Genomic DNA, 16,834 nt, shown 5'->3' with positions numbered 1-16,834 from the left:
CTGGTACCTAAAGAACAATTGATTAGAATTTACTTTATGACTCCACTTAATCTTCACTATTTTCTTTAAATACAGTCACATTCAAGATTAGTTTCATCATATGAACTAGAGTTTATAAAAATATTTATTCTATAACAGCTCTCTGATAATGCTGATATAGTAATGGCAACTATTTATAAAAAATATCATTTAATTGACTATATATAGACCAATTTTATTAAATGTAAAAAATTAACCAGTAGTTTTATTGTCAAACTATTTAGAGTTGATTTACAATACATAAATTTTTGTTTTGCATAGATAATTGCATAGACAACAAATTGAATCATTGATGCCTTGATACTTTCTACTCAAGATTTTGTCTTAGCAGATGTCCATAACAGATTGTGTAAAATGAGTCTATTGATAGATAGATGTTATTGAGCAAAGGTGTGATGCTTTTACTGAAGTATTTGCCAGACCAGAGCAGCAGCTACACAGGTCTATTGTGAACTATTTAAAACTGCAGTGTGCAGAACAACTCTAGAATTTATAGCGTATGGTTTCACAAATAACTGAAGCTCCATAAAATGCTAAAATCATTGTCAACTTTTTATCTAAAAATCTTTAATTTAAAATCAGATGAAGATGACCAACTTATGCTTCCCCTTATCTCATAAATGTAATACACTATTTGTGTGATATTCATTTTGTATTTATTGTTATTTAATACAGTCACAAAATTTAATTGAAATGAATGAAAAATTTTGTGTGCTTTACTAAACTCTATTCATTCTGTCTTGCCACCAAGCAAAACATTTTAATGCTAAATTTAGAGCCCTGATTGGTGTTCAGTGTTGCTGCCTCTCAGTTCTCAATATTATACAGATGTGACTTCCTCCACCATGTTGTTATAATATAAAATGAACAATTTTGCCATTATCTGCCATATAAAATTATCTTATTTTGAATTCCTTTGTGAATGAATTCAGGCTTCTTGAAACATAAAAAAGAAAAAGAAACATTCCTGAGGAAATTTTGCATGTTATGATTCTGAACTTTCTTGTATCCTAAAGCTATATTAACTAAATATTCTTGTACACCTTATAGAATATTTATCATGTATTACATTTTATTAATTTTTACCTTTCCTATGTTTTCTTCATGGCATGGTAGTTTCATTGAAATGGTCTGCTACATCAATTTATCCTTTAGTCAAATTTAAATTATAGTAACATTTTGTTTTCCTCTAGGATAGTATTTGTTAAATCTTTTCTGACTAAAGCCCTTTACCAAACTTTTTTCTTCTTAAGACCCTCTGTTCTGCTGGTTGACCCCCTAATCTCATGATGTGACGCTCATATACATGATTCATCTGAGAATATTTCTCTTCTAGAATATCCTAAAAGTCTATATGGCCTTGTTTGAGAAATATTACTCTAAGAGAAATAATATTCCTTTTCTTTTGGGGCTTCTTTGAAAAATAATGATGACAATTATTCAGAACTTCAAAAGTGTTAGTCAGGAACTTTTAATTACTTCTGATGAGCCCTTAATGCAACTTGTTGAGTACCTAAATCACTGCACTGTCATTTTCTCTGTACTGGTCACTACAGTGATATAAGTCCTTAGTACAGGAATATTTTTATAACTTTATCATCACATATTTATCATTTAGTAAATAGATAACATACTAATATTGAATCATTATGTTTGGGTGAATTGAGATATATAGAATGCAAATTCAAAAGATCTTATTTACAAAATGAGCTTCTCTCCTATAAATCTGGTCAATGACTATTGTTTTCATTCCTTTCAATGTTCTCCTTTATGTCTTTTTATTTCAACTCCCAAATTTCAGGCTCTAAAAAGGCAATGTGAATTGAGTGGCTATACTGTTTCTCTTAGATGAGCAAAAAACAGTCACGTGGTTTAAGTAAGCCACATATTCAGCACTCATGGAAAGGTCAGTGTGCCAGCCCAGCTAGGATCTTGTGAAAAATCTAGGACTTGTCAAAACTAGGTGGAAAAAATAAATATACATGGGCAGATAGCTTAAGGAGAATTGTGTCAGTAGTTAGGCCAGTGGCAGTCCCCAGGTTGACTTATAAAGTGGGAAGGAGAAGGGAATCTACTGACACTTTCTCACTTCTTCCCTCTGCCACCCTGTGTGTAGTTGAATAAGACTTATAAAGTCTGCGAATATCCACAGCTTGGCACAGATCCCAAGTCCTGCCAGGCCCATTAGGCAGCTCTCAAGTCATACCTAGCATCCACTTGAGATTTTCTTGGAGTACCTTTGACTTGAGATGGAGTAAGTTATTTCTCTTCTGGGAAAAGAAAAGTGAGTCCTAGACCATACCCAGGCTTTTTAGTACTATCACCTTTCCTCACAGCAAAGAATTTCAGAAGGAGGTAAGCAATGAAGTAAAAATAGATTTTATTTGGAGGTACTGAGGAAAGGGAGGGAGAGGATTAGAGAGAGAGAGAAGAGAGAGAGTGAGAGACTGAGAGTAATGCTCTCAAGAGAGATTGGAGATTTCTTCAAAATCAGAAAGAGAGAAAGAAACAGAGAGAGAGAGAAAGAGCATCACAAGCACACATATTAAGAGAGTTAATGTAGGTGACATGTGTATGAACACCATATATTCACCTCATTTCTTCTGTTGATTTTTATAAGATTTTTCCCAATCTGCCCCTACATAGTACTTTCTCTTTAAGTAAGAGTCTTGTTGTTAGAGGTGATATCCAAAAAGTAGTTGATGGTCTTTGATTTTCCTTTCTTGACCATTATTCCTGGGTGCTTATCTGGGCCCATAGAGGTACTAGGTGAGACTCCTACCAATGATAGAGTAACTCCTCCAAATCCTGTCTTTACATTATTACATATCAATAATTCATTGCTTTTGGAAACCCTACCTGCCAGTCATGTCTGTTTCGGTAGGATATAGACCATACAGGAGAGAAATGGGGAGGAGTATTGCTGAGGCAGACAATGAGACAACATCTAAGGGAGTGATCCAACTTTAAAGGGAATTAAGCTGGACTGTGTCAGGCATGAATCTATATCAGTTAAAATATTGTAAATAACAGTACTTTAAAGCAGTGCCTGACATAAAGACAGGTGGGAAACTGGAGGTTTGGAAATGAAACTATGGATGATAATGAAGGAAAATTGACATTGGTAGTGGGATTGGTTTTGGAACATTAAATGCCTAAAAATTAATCATGAATAACTTTGTATTATGGTGTCTTAAAATATTACAAATTCAAATTAAAAACTAAGGAGTAGTCAATCTCTATGACATATCTCCAAGGATATTTTAAAACCTAGAGCAGAAAGGACTTCATTTTGTCAATTTATTGTTAAGTTTCCATTTAAGGCTAACAAGTCTAAGTTTCAATTTAAGGGCTAAGTTTCTATCCCAACAATAATGACACAGACTTCAACGCCACTATAAACCACATTATACCACCCTAGACACCTAGCTATACAAGGACATGATGGTGCTCGCTTTGGCAACACATATACTAAAATTGGATTGATACACAAAAGATTAGCATGGCCCCTGCACAAAGATGACATGTGAATTCTTGAAGTGTTTCATATTTAAAAAAAAGATGATGATGAAATACCCTAGACAATAACCACTCAGAAAAGCTGCTTTGGTATCGTTGGGTCCTTGACCTGTGTTGAGGTGAAAACACACAAAACATTAAGAATCCTATTTCTAGGCAGTATTTCTTAAACCTATCAGCGCTATAGAGCACTGAAGAGCTTTCAGAAAATGCAGATGTCATAAGAACAAGATCAGTGCAATTAAATAAAAATGACTGCATGGGATATTGGGAATATCCAAATCCAACTGTTTTAGGTTTGAGATTGTATTAGCTATTAAAATTTCTTTTAATTATTAAATCAGTCATTCTCCGGTTTCTATATAAAACAGAAAATAGTATAAAATATCTTAATATTTCCTTACCATCTGGAAAATTGAGAAACCAAAAAATAGCAACATCCTCGCTCGCTCTCTCTCTCTCTCTCTCCCCTCCCTCCCTCCCTCCCTCCGTCCCTCCCTCCCTCTCTCTCTCTCTCTCTCTCACACACACACATTTTGTAGAAAATGCATAAATATGAGGTAAAACAAAATAATTCATGTCCCAAGGTTATATGGAAAAGGCAGGAACTTCTGTCTAAAAGAAACAAATTTTTAAAAAGGGAAGGCTGGTTTATTCGTTCGTTTGCTTTTGCATAGGTGTAGCAAAAGTTGGGGAAATTGGAAAGGAAATACCCTTGGCCTAACACCACAGGGTGTCTCTACCCATGAAGCATCCTGTTGTAAGACCAACTACAGGCTCTGGGCATACTAATTGTCGAAACCTGAGTTCTTTCTTCATCATTCCAGGAAAAGTTCTACTCAATTGTGGTTGTCCCAGTCAGGCTTCCGTAATTAGGGATCTTGGTGCTTTTCACAGATCCTATGTCAAAGCAAGGGTGTTATGGGAGATTTCTGATTTTATCTTTCCAAGGTGGTGATGCAGGGAAACCTGCCCTGACAGCAAGTTGCTGTTTATTAGTTGTCAGGGTGTCATATGTACGCACCCTGGAGCAAGTCCATGCCAGAGCAGCATTAGAGCCTGCCAAGGTAGAAGTTTTATTTCTGGTAATGTTGTAGAATACCATGATCCCAAGGATGAGATCCAGGTTTGGGGTTGGACAGTCGATGTTCAATCAACTGAAGCCTAAGTTGAATCACTAAACAAATGTACAAGGAGAAAGGCTCACTTACATTATAAAATTTATGAGAACCTATCCCTATTAAGAATTTCTTTCTATACATAAGATTTCCCAAATTTAATGTGCCTATGCAAAAAGGAACAATGCCACATGATACTTGCTGCATATAGGGATGAAAATAACAATCTAAACAATCTCTATAGCCTGGTTCTAACCTGAACTCATATCCTAAGAGAGACTAATCTACTAGAATTTCCTACTAAGCAGATAAAAAAAATGAATGGGGGAAGCTACCTCTACATGCTGTTGCCTAGTTTCACATTTCAGCTCTATATTATATTAGATTCCAATTACAGTGCTATCTCTGGTAATGTCTTGACAGAGTACTCTAATTTACCCATTTTCAATTTGATTACATATGCTATTATGTTCTAATTTATGTAGACAGAGACCATTGAAATAGGTAATTACACACCATAGACTGTTGTTACAGTCCTCATTCACTGAGTGTGTTTTTGCAATTTTCTTCAATTCAAGCTAGTTTACTATTACATTATAATTCCCATGTCATCAGTTTGCTTTCAGAAAAGGAACCTAGATGTTCAAGACCAAATAGAAAATACTCATGGGGTAGACTTTTCTTACAGGCTCACTACCATATTGCTTAGTACTCTAGATGTGAAAATTATAATTGTTCTAAGAATGCTCCATGCACAATCTAACCCCAGAGGCCTTTAGCAAAGTTTACCCTCACCAATGATGATTTGTCTAGAAACTGGAAAACTTTTCCTCCTGATTTGCCAGCCTCATATTTTTAAGCACTCTGACCTATCCCACAGGGGTCAGTTATTCAGCTACAACCTATGAATCTATGTCCAATGCCCATCTATGTGGGAGTATGTGGTGAACACCTCGATGTATGTTTAATCTGTATTATATATAATGCCTGTCTATGTAGTGTATAGACCTTATTATATATAACCCCATTTATTCCCATTTCCCTCTTACCACCTTACAAATCCTCTTCTATTCTCTCACCCTCTCAATCCAGATCCATTATCTCTCCCTATTTAATCCTCTCTACCCTCTGTTTTTTTGTTTGTTTGTTTTTTGCTTTTTGTTTGTTTGTTTGTTTTTTGGTCCATACCCGGCGGTGCTCAGGGGTTACTCCTGGCTATCTGCTCAGAAATAGCTCCTGGCAGGCACGGGGGACCATATGGGACACCAAGATTCGAACCAACCACCTTTGGTCCTGGATGAGCTGCTTGCAAGGCAAACGCCGTGCTATCTCTCCGGGCCCTACCCTCTGTTTTTTAACCCCTCAGGATCCGGAACCTTTCCCATGCACCAGCAAGTTTACAGCTGGCTCCATAAGCTATCCTTTGATAGCTTCCCAAACCACCTTGTCTTGGCTCAGAAAAAAGCTGCCACCACTCCTGCTGATTTATCTTATCAGGGCCCTTTTAGCCCACCTCCCCTCACTGTAGAATATTGCTCACTACCAGGTTCTTCTCCGGAGAGACCCTCAGCTCGAAGATGCTACCTGATCCCTGACTTCTGTGAACCATTTCTCAGAAGACCATTTCCAGAAGACCACAGCATGGGATGAAACTGTGCTTTAGATTTTATTCCCCTCCAAGATTATTTCCATATGTAGAAAAAAGCCTATATTGACAAACCTCCAATCCTACGATTAGGACCCTATCCCCATAATCTCATCTAATCCTAATTACTCCTGAAAGGCCCAATTTTCAAATAGCAAGCAACTGAGAGAGCAGAGCAATTAAGGTTATCAGCTAATTCCAATCTGCTCTCAAATAAAAGTACCTCTCCCTTGATCTCTTAAATTATGTAGTACAGAGATTTGCCTAAGGAGCATTCTCCACTAATCGTTACCAAATAAATTACCAAACACTGTTCCATTAAGATGAAAAAAAAAATCCTTAAAATAATGTAATAGTGTCTTTATAGTTTTTAATTTATTAATTTTATTATTTTAATATGAAATTAATAAATATGCAATTTATTTAATGAGTAACCACACATAAACATTTTGATTGCTACTCTGGGTTGCTAGAGAGAAATTTCTGTTGCCAGAGAGAAAGTATGGAGAAATTATTTTTTAAGTGAGGACTTTTTTTGTCTGTACAAACTAGAGTTTGCTTTTAGTAAAATGGAAACTTTATTTTTATTTCTCTTTCTTTTTTGTGTATGTGTGTGTGCACAAGACTTATTCTTGACAGTACTTAGGGGTCATTCCTAATTTACTTGGAGGATCAATTGTGTTACCAAGAATCAAACTGGGATTTGCTATGTGCAAAGAAAGAGCCTTAACCTATCTATTAGATACTAGCTCCTTGCTTGAACTTTCAATTTTTAATTTAATTTACTTTATTTCAAGAGCATGTACTACATAATTGACAAAGTTTATAATAATACATTTGTTTACAGGTAAGTGAGATAAATATTATTTTAATAAATGAAAGAAAAATAAACAGTAATGCAACAAAGAATTCGTGAAAATTATCAAAATTTCAAAATGAGGTCATTAAATCATTGTTAGAAGATTTAGTAAGCGAGCTCTTGTTGCTAGCTGACCATTCTGGTTCCTCACTTGTCTCTGAACATTAGGTGACTTCAGATACACCTTAGGGAACATTAAGTGACTTCAGATCTAAATTGATGTGTTCCTAATGGATGAGACAAAAATAGAGGTGTTGTATGATCACAAATGCAGCAGTGCTATCCAGTAATCCTGAGCATTATTGCTGATTCTGCACTATTGTTGATTCTTCTGATTTTGTGGGGCTTTGTTTTGGCTGCCAGTCTTCAAGAAGCACGAGAAGGTAAGGGGAAAGCTCCCACACTCATCCCCCAAAATGTCCTGATGATATAAGCCCAAATTCCAGCATACCGGAGTTTTGGTCATATATTGTTTCTGCAGACAGCTATAGAGGAGTGATGAAGCGGGTCCATCAGCAAAGTGGTAATTGAGAGTGATGTGTGCAGCAGGCATGACTTTGGCAGAGTGAGGGTTTGGCCCATTCCTCTCCTCCTGAGGTTGCCAGGATTTAGCTGCATTGCTGCGGTAGTCATAATTTTTCACAGCTTGATTCACATCTCTTTAGAGGACAAAGTGAATCTATTAAGCTGGCCAGGTGTGGAAATGGCAACTACGTTTCTGACACTCCACCCCCCCCTTTTTTGAGCTTTCTTAATACTAAGCAATGCTATTATTTAAATTATGCCCACTAGCTAGCAACAGATAGTGTATTTGCCAATCATAGATGAAGGCCCTTCAGATACTTATTATTCTTTAGTGACTCTAGGTCTAGATCATGTATTGGAAGTAAAATTCAGGTATTTTGTGAAAATAGCTTAAAACATTTTTTGCTATGAAATATTACCTCCCTTCAATTAAAAAACCAGAGCAACGTATTAAAACAGTAGTTATAAGCTTAAACATTATTTTTAGCATTCTGAAAATGAATATATTGTTTTAATAAGTTCTTCCTACTACTGCATGTCACTAAAAAAGATCATCTGCCAGTGTTCACAAGTTCCAGAGAATGTATTAACATTTATTACTGCAAATGTTCTTATTAATATTTTATAGAATGGCTGGCAAAAATGTGGTATTAAATCTTGAGGAGGCTGCTGTGTTATTCATTTTATGCCTATACTTGTAGTTTGAAGTAATAGAGGATCAGTGATTTCCAAGTGATTTTATTAAATTTTAGCGATATTTTAGAGTAGTGACTTTTGGCCAGAGACTTCCTAAGAGGACTTAGAGGCTCCATGGGCTAGTCCTGTTGATACTATGCTAACCAGGCCCTTGATTCATTGCTAGAGTCTGAAGAGCTTGGAGTTACTGGGTCTCATTCATCAGACCTTGAGTCTTCAGGACTACACCAAGAGAAGAACAAAGGGTGCTAGTGTTCAAATTTTGGGTCTTGGTCAGAAAAAGCATGAATATTATTGACCCTGTCCTATAGTCATTCTTTTGATTTTATTCAGGTTGTCACCTTTTATGTTATAAATATGAAAAATATAGTCTTATAATCTTTCTTTTGAGTTTATTCAGTTTGTCACCTTTCATGTTATAAATATGAAAAAATATTAGCCAGTTAGGAAACAAAATATTTTGTTTAAAATGAAATTGGGAAGTAAACATGAACCTCTTAGAATAATATAAATATCTTTTTGTGGGGGGTCACACCCTGCAGCATTCAGTTCTAGCTCTGTGCTCAGAAATTGCTCTTGCAAGCTCAGGGGATCATATGGAATGCTGAGGATCAATCTGGGTTGGTCCTGGGTATTCTGTGGGTTGGCAGTGTACAAAGCAAATGCCCTGCCGCTATGCTATTGCTTCAGCCCCAAAATATGAATCTCTTAAAAGAACTGTTGAACATAATTCCTTTCTCTGCTAGATATGCTAAATGTTATGAAAATCAGGCAGAATTTCCTCCTATTTGTTTTTACTTGAGCAGCAATTTCTAACAGGATGCTGTTCCACATTGCAATGTGGTTGCCACTAAGTAGATAAACTTTTGAACATTTAAAATGTGCTAAGACTTAAAATCAAATTTTAACTTTCATATTTATTTAACTAAATACGTTTAAATGGTCACAGGTAGTATATGCCTACAAAACTGGACAAAGTGACAACAGACGTTCTAAAACTGATTTTTTTTTATTAAACTTTGAAGTTGTTGGCCATGTCCTACATTTGACAAGACTTCATCAAAGTGCAGACTTAAGAACAGAGTCACTACCATGTAATAACAATAGTAATAATTGTAAATTAATGACTTATTGTACAATCGTTAGATGGGTTGAGGGTCTTCATATATTGGTGAGGAATATATTCTGTAATAAAAAACAGCTCCTAGAATATTCATTAAGGATAGCATTATTATCAAAGAAATGAATAAATCCAGACCCGGAGAATATGTGGCAATGGCAATTTCTTATCAATACTAAAGAGTGAGAATTCAAATGATTCAGAGAAAAAAACTAGCGTTTCTTGTTCAATAACAATTTTTTATTTTTACAGTGGTCTTTCTCATTATTATGCTTTTTATATTATCAGTGGTATCATTTTTTCGTGCTCCTTCCTAAAAAAATTATGCTAGCACACTATCCCTGAAGAAATTTTTTTGATTTTTGGTCCACACCTAGCAATGCTTAGGGGTTACTCTTAGTTCTATGCTCATAAGTCACTCTTGGCAGACTGGGAGGAGCATATGGGATACCCAGGATTGAATCTAAGTTGGCCACATTTAAGGCAAATACCCTACTCTCTATGCTATCACATCTGCCCCATCCCTGGAGAATTTTTAGTAGGATCTGAAAAGCTATTGCTATGCAATGAGAAGTACATTCTCTAGGCACTCCTTTAGATATTAACATTTAGAAATTATAACAATATTAGAAAGTTGAAATTTGAGTTATTTGAAAAATATGTATCTCTTATTTTAAAAATGAATATACCTAAACACAGATAAATGTTTTTAAACAATTCTGCAAGAAATTTTAAATCTTCCAATTAGACAATAAGAAGATATGGTCAGTAAGATTGAATAATTTCAGAACATTGTCAATTTCCTCATGAGACATGTTAGTTTAAAAATAGAAACACCAAATTTAACCAGGGACAACACTACATCCCTAAACAATGTCAAACATGTACCTCTCCTATCTCCATACATAATATTCTTTCCTTATTCTCTAATAATGCTACTTGTCAGATAGGGGTTGGGGCCACGCAAACAGTGCTGGCTAGGAGATAATTCAGAAATACTCTATTTGGCTCTGTGAACCTTGGTGGTTCAGTGTTCAGCCTATCATTCTGGAGCCACTAGCATGCCAAGTGGTGCTCAGAGCTACCAGAGCTATCTGTTGTGGTTCTCAGTGTTCAGTGGTCATAAGGTAACAGATTTAAATCCAGTATGTGAATTAATCCTTATAAGAGTTATGCTTCACAACTCTTCACCTTTAAAGGCAAAGGCCTCTCTTCCTAATTTAGCTTAATGCTTTTTTGCTTTTCTATACTAGCAAACTTTAAAAAACTCAGTTTCAACTCATAAATACTCTTCCCTATCCACCAGTTAGAGCCTTTATCACATTGTGCCATGCTCACTCATCTTTTGTCCCTCCATCACATAAAAAACAGCACAGAATGTTTTCCCATATGTATGACTGATGAGAGTGATAAAAAAAAAAAACCTAGTAGTTCTTAAAGATTCTGCTTCAAAATGGTCACTTATACAGCAATCAATAAACTAAAAACGCTTTAGAAACTCCATGGAGGGGCCGGAGCGGTGGCGCAAGTGGTAAGGTGTCTGTCCTGAGTGCACTAGCCTAGGAAGGATTACTGTTCAATTCCCTGGTGTCCCATATGGTCCCCCAGGCAGGAGCGATTTCTGAATGCATAGCCAGGAATAAATCTTGAGTGTCACTGGGTATGGCACAAAAATGAAAAAAAAAGAAAGAAGAAAGAAGAAAGAAGAAAGAAAGAAAGAAAGAAAGAAAGAAAGAAAGAAAGAAAGAAAGAAGAAAGAAAGAAAGAAAGAAGAAGAAAGAAAGAAAGAAAGAAAGAAAGAAAGAAAGAAAGAAAGAAAGAAAAAGAAAGAAAGAAAGAAAGAAAGAAAGAAGAAAGAAAGAAAGAAAGAAAGAAAGAAAAAGAAAGAAAGAAAGAAAGAAAGAAAGAAAGAAAGAAAGAAAGAAAGAAAGAAAGAAAAAGAAAGAAGAGAAAGTAACTCCATGGATTGAAAATATAAAACCTTTTTATAAGAAATAAAAATTTTCATTTTATTTTTGGGCCACACTAAATGATATGCAGGGCTTACTCCTGGCTCTACACTCAGGAATAATTCCTGGCTTTGGTGTTGGATCATGTGGGATGACAGACATCAATACCAGATTAGATAAATGCAAGGCAAGTGCCTCTCGGTGTGCTATTAACTTGTCCCCAATGAAAATGTTTTAATCAAAATAAAATCAATACTATAATTTTATTGTCTCTAAATTTGTTCATCTTTTGTAATATATTAAACATGGAGCTAAGTACTTTGTCCAAATTACCTTTATGATGGCACTGAGTCTCAAAAATCAAATATTTTGTCAAATAATTTAGCTAACAAGTTGCAAAGTTTAGTGACAGTTTAATTTGAGGACCAAACATCTAAATCTTCAGATTGCATTACAATTTGAATAATAAATAGATAAAATTCTTAAGAAAAAGAAAAAAAGCAATAGATTGCATGTTAGAGTTTTGATTTTTCTTCCTATTAGACAATTAAAATAAAAAGACAAAATGTTCTAACAGTCTATAACAAATCTGTAAGCTGTTGTGCTTCTAAATGTACATCCAGAGATACTTTTGGTAATCAGTACTAGTGGAATTTATTACTGCCAAAAAGTGTGTGAAGTTTTGGGGCCAATGTGTTGGCACAGAGCAGTAAGGCCTTGCCAACGCTAGTGTAGGACGAACCACGGTTCGATCCCCTAGCATCCCATATGGTCCCCCAAACCAGGAGCGATTTCTGAGCTCATAGCAAAGAGTAACCCTTGAGTATCACCGGGTGTGGCCCAAATAACCAAAAAAAAAAAGTGTGTAAAGTTTAGAGAATTTGGAAAAAATATATTTCAGAAAGCATTCTGGAAAGCTTAACTCACATACTCCCATTCCCAAGTGTCTATAGTACCAGAAATTGAGAGATCTCACTGTAGGAAATGTCTGAAACATTTAGGACATCTTCAAAATGTGAAGAACCATAGTCTACCTCAATAGAACTGTATTCTGGCATTTAACTTAACATGCACTTAAAACAATTCTTAAATTTTTGTGTTACCATCTTTCTAAAATTTATTCACTTTGTGGATAGAAAAAATAAAAGCCTCAAACACGTTTAGAAAGATGTCATTCAGCAGGAAGGTGACATTTGGAGGGCTTTGAGCACCACAGGATGTGGCCTCCTGTCAGAAACTAAAAAGGTAGAAACTCTCCTGTCAACTCTGGGAACCAAATCACTTTTGTTGAACTCCAGTGAAAATTTCTCTCCCAAATCTCACTAACTCACTTTATATTAATTAGATAATGATTAATGAATTTTAATAATTAAGATTAAAATAATCAGTGTCATCAATGTCCACTCAGTCTCTTCATAAGTAATAACAATTTAGTATTATTTAGTATGGATAGCATAGGATAAGTAAATTTTTTAAAAGAAAAAATGTGTTGACATAGATTTTGAATTAAATCTACTAACGCTTTTATAGCATGACAGTTTATTTTTTATTTAAATTATTGGTGGCAGGAATCGAAATCAGGACCTTATACATGCAAAGCTAATGCTCTATTGAGAAACTAAAATCTTCACCTAAGTTGAAGAGTGACCAAATTTACAGGGGTGTTTTTCAAGGCATTTTATGACATATTGAGGCCTGATTTATAAGTCTGGTGATCAATTTATGTTCCAATCAATCTTAATTTTGCACAATGTATCATGTTACCCAATAACAATAAATTCACTGAGTATGAGTTTTAATATATTTCTAAAATAATTTTTATGTGACATAGTCAAAAGAATAAAAAATAAATATAATAAAAATAATGAATAATAAAATAATAAATAAATAAATTTAAACTGAAAAATAAAAGCCTCCTTATCTGAAATTTTCTTCATGTAAGTAAAACTGACCTCTTTATGCATCTCAACTATAATATATATTTTGAGGGAAAAAAAAACCCCTAGGATAGCAGCTGTCAAGTGTTTTCAATAATGGACAAATTTTAGATTTTTACTTTACTGTAAAACTACTTCATTCTGCCTTTATATACAAATACAACCACTGATAAAATATAAACAAATGAAGGTTATTATGATCCTTTCCATTTATTTACCTAGAACAAATGTTGACAGGTTAAAGTACTGCAGGCAGTACTTTGCAGACCTACTTCCTAATTCAGTTCATAAAACACTTAGAATGACCCAGAAAAAAACCTTTTAGGGCTATGAAAGATCGCTTTAAAAAGTAATGCCATGTATTCTTTGCATATGGGAAGATTGTGTTTTTGATTCTTATCACTGCATGGACCCCCAAACATTGCTGAGATTGGCCGCACACATTCAGAACAGCCTAACCTTCCTATTTCCAAATAAAAAAACAATTCTTAGCGTTTTGTTGTGCACACCCGGCAGTGCTCAGAGATTAATCTTGGCACTATGATCAGAGATCACCTCTGATGAGCTTAAGGGACCATATGAGATGATAGGTATTGAACCCAGGTCAGCTGCATGAAAGGCAAATGCCTTATCCATTATACTCTCATTCCAGTTCCAGAAATCATTTCTAAAGGAGACATAAATACAGTTCTACAACCATTTATCAAGACTTTGTACCAATTTAACTAGACTCTATTTTCATATTTTCTTTTTCTAGTATTTCTTTAGATTCCTGAACCTCAATCTTTATAAGCTATTTTTATGCAGTTAATCAGTTCTATGCCTGCCTATTATCTCTACCTCCCTGAAAGTATTTAGCATTCTACCTTGAGTTCCAAATCTCTATGTGATACATGATATTGATGAATGAACTCATCATTGCATGTCTTTGAATTTGCCAAATAGTTTCCTGCAACTAAGATACGATGTTGAAAGATGCAGAAAAGTCAGTCTTCAGGGTTATTCACATATAAATATGAATTTCAGGTACATAATTTGTTAGATATTGACTGAAAAAGATACTCTGGGTACTAAAAGAGGGTGAGGTGACATGTATGGTACCCCTTCATTAACAATAATGCAAATCTCAGAGTTAAAAGGAAAGAAAAAGAGAGACACAGAAAATATATATATATATATGAGAGAGAGAGAGAGAGAGAAAGAGAGAGAGAGAGTAGTAGTAGTAGTAGTAGTAGTAGTAGTAGTAGTAGTAGTAGTAGTAGTAGTAGTAGTAGTAGTAAAATGCTTGACCCAGAGACAGGCAGGGGTGCGTGGGTGGGGACTGGAGACATTGTTGGCAGGATTTGCACTGATGAAGAGTGGTGTGCATTCTATTTATAAACAGTTTTGTAACCATGATGCTTTTTGAGGGGAGGAGTGTTGGTTTTTGGGTCACACCCGGTGGCGCTGAGGGTTTACTCCTGTACTCAGAAATCGCTCCTGGCAGGCTCTGGGGACCATATGGGATGCCAGAATTCGAACCACCATCTGCTTTGGGTTAGCTGCTTGCAAGCAAACTCCCTACCACTTTGCTATCTCTCCGGCACTGATACTATGGTGCTTAAATACAGTAATTATTAAAAAATAAGAGCCTGGAGCAAAAGCAATAATGGGTAGAGTTTTTAACCTGCACATGGCTGACCTTGGTTCAATCTTCGACATACCGTATGGTCTCCATATGGTATTCTAGGAGTGAACCCTGAGTGTAGAGCAGGAGTAACCCCTGAATACCATTGGGTGTGGCCCAAAACAAAAAAATGAACTAAATAAATCAACAACATAGATAAATGCTTTTTAATATTGTTGACCAAATAACATCAAAGACCATTAATGAATAAATGCCAGAGAAGTGTTAGCAAATAGAAATTGCTTAATTCATAAAAATTTTGTAAATCATTAAGATACTGTATTTTCCAGCATATAAGACGACTGGTGTATAAGACGACCCCCTAATTTTACAGTTAAAACATGGGTTTAGGCCTATATTCGCTGTATAAGACAGAATGTTCCTGTGCAGCAACTATATGTACCACAGAGAGCCAATCACAACAAGCAAAGGTTCAAAGGTTATACTGTAATAGACGTCCTCTTGACTCTGGCCAATCTGAGCAGGCTTTTTACAGTGTAGATTCGGGTACAGAACACTGCCTAATTTGCATGCATAAAAAGCCTGCTTGGATTGGCTGAGTTAGAGAGGCAGTCTGAGCAGCCTGGCAGTGATTGGTGCAGGATCAAGTAGGAAAATTCGTTTTGTGACAATATCCAGATGATTTTCGTTTAGCAGGATATTGAAACGTTTTTTCGGGATATACTTGGCTTATAAAATGACCCCGATTTTCGGTTGACTTTTTTTCCTATTCAAAAGTCATCTTATATGCCAGAAAATACGGTACACTTTCAAAAAATAATGGCTGCTTATACTCTATTTTAAAAATGAAGATAATTAAATATAACTAAAAAAAATGAAGATAATTGAATGCAAATGTACTGAATGTCAAAGCCCATAGAAAAAAGTAAATTTAAGTATATACTTCTCATATTAAAATGAAAAATAATTATATTATTAAACTGTCAGAAATTTAAATACTTGGGGCCGGGCGGTGGCGCTGGAGGTAAGGTGCCTGCCTTGCCTGCGCTAGCCTAGGATGGACCGCGGTTCGATTCCCCGGCGTCCCATATGGTCCCCCAAGAAGCCAGGAGCAACTTCTGAGCGCATAGCCAGGAGTAACCCCTGAGCGTCACAGGGTGTGGCCCAAAAACCAAAAAAAAAAAAAAAAAAAAGAAATTTAAATACTTTTACTTTCCCAGTGCTGGTCAGAATTAATGATTAAATAAGCTGTCTGATTAATTTTTATTGGGATTACTTCTGGAGAAAAACTTTATAAAATTTATGAAAGTGTAATATATTTATACCTTTGCTTTCAAGGTATAATTTTGCTAATAATTTAGTTGAACATTATCTTTATTAAAATTTGTCCAAATGTAGGTATAGATATATTCAATACAAAAATTTTTATAAGCAAAATTCTCAAAACAATTTCAATGGTATTCATCAAAGAAAATAAATTAATACATTATATAGAAATAGAATGTTATACTTTTTTATAATGATAAATAATCAAATATTATTATAACTGTCAGCATTAGAATTGCTAAGATTTATGTTAATAGGTAAAATATTCATAGTATAGCTTAAGATTGATTTGGGGGAAAATAATATTTTAGTTTATTTTGGTATAAGATATATGCTTTGCACTTAGTTAATACCTGACCCAAATATGATAATTATGTTTAGAATTTATTAATTAATATAACAGACTAATAGCCAATATATATTCTATTTTAACCAGTAAATGTAGTGCTTAATTCAAAACATTGTGTGAATACA

General features: G+C 34.9%; 1 non-coding gene and 1 pseudogene across 1 annotated transcript; both read left to right on the top strand.

Annotated features, from left to right (window-relative positions):
- The window catches only part of LOC126013508 (STE20-related kinase adapter protein beta-like), an 89,091-nt pseudogene that overhangs the window by 41,516 nt on the left and 30,741 nt on the right, over positions 1-16,834 (top strand).
- LOC126028137 (U6 spliceosomal RNA) lies at positions 3,487-3,593 on the top strand. The gene has a single exon (XR_007502392.1). It is a non-coding gene; the product is annotated as a U6 spliceosomal RNA (small nuclear RNA).

This window comes from Suncus etruscus, chromosome 1 (genome assembly GCF_024139225.1).
Source record: "Suncus etruscus isolate mSunEtr1 chromosome 1, mSunEtr1.pri.cur, whole genome shotgun sequence".
NCBI classification, from domain to species: Eukaryota; Metazoa; Chordata; class Mammalia; order Eulipotyphla; family Soricidae; genus Suncus; species Suncus etruscus.
Note: the sequence above shows the minus strand (reverse complement) of the source record. Positions and strands in the feature narration are given on the sequence as shown.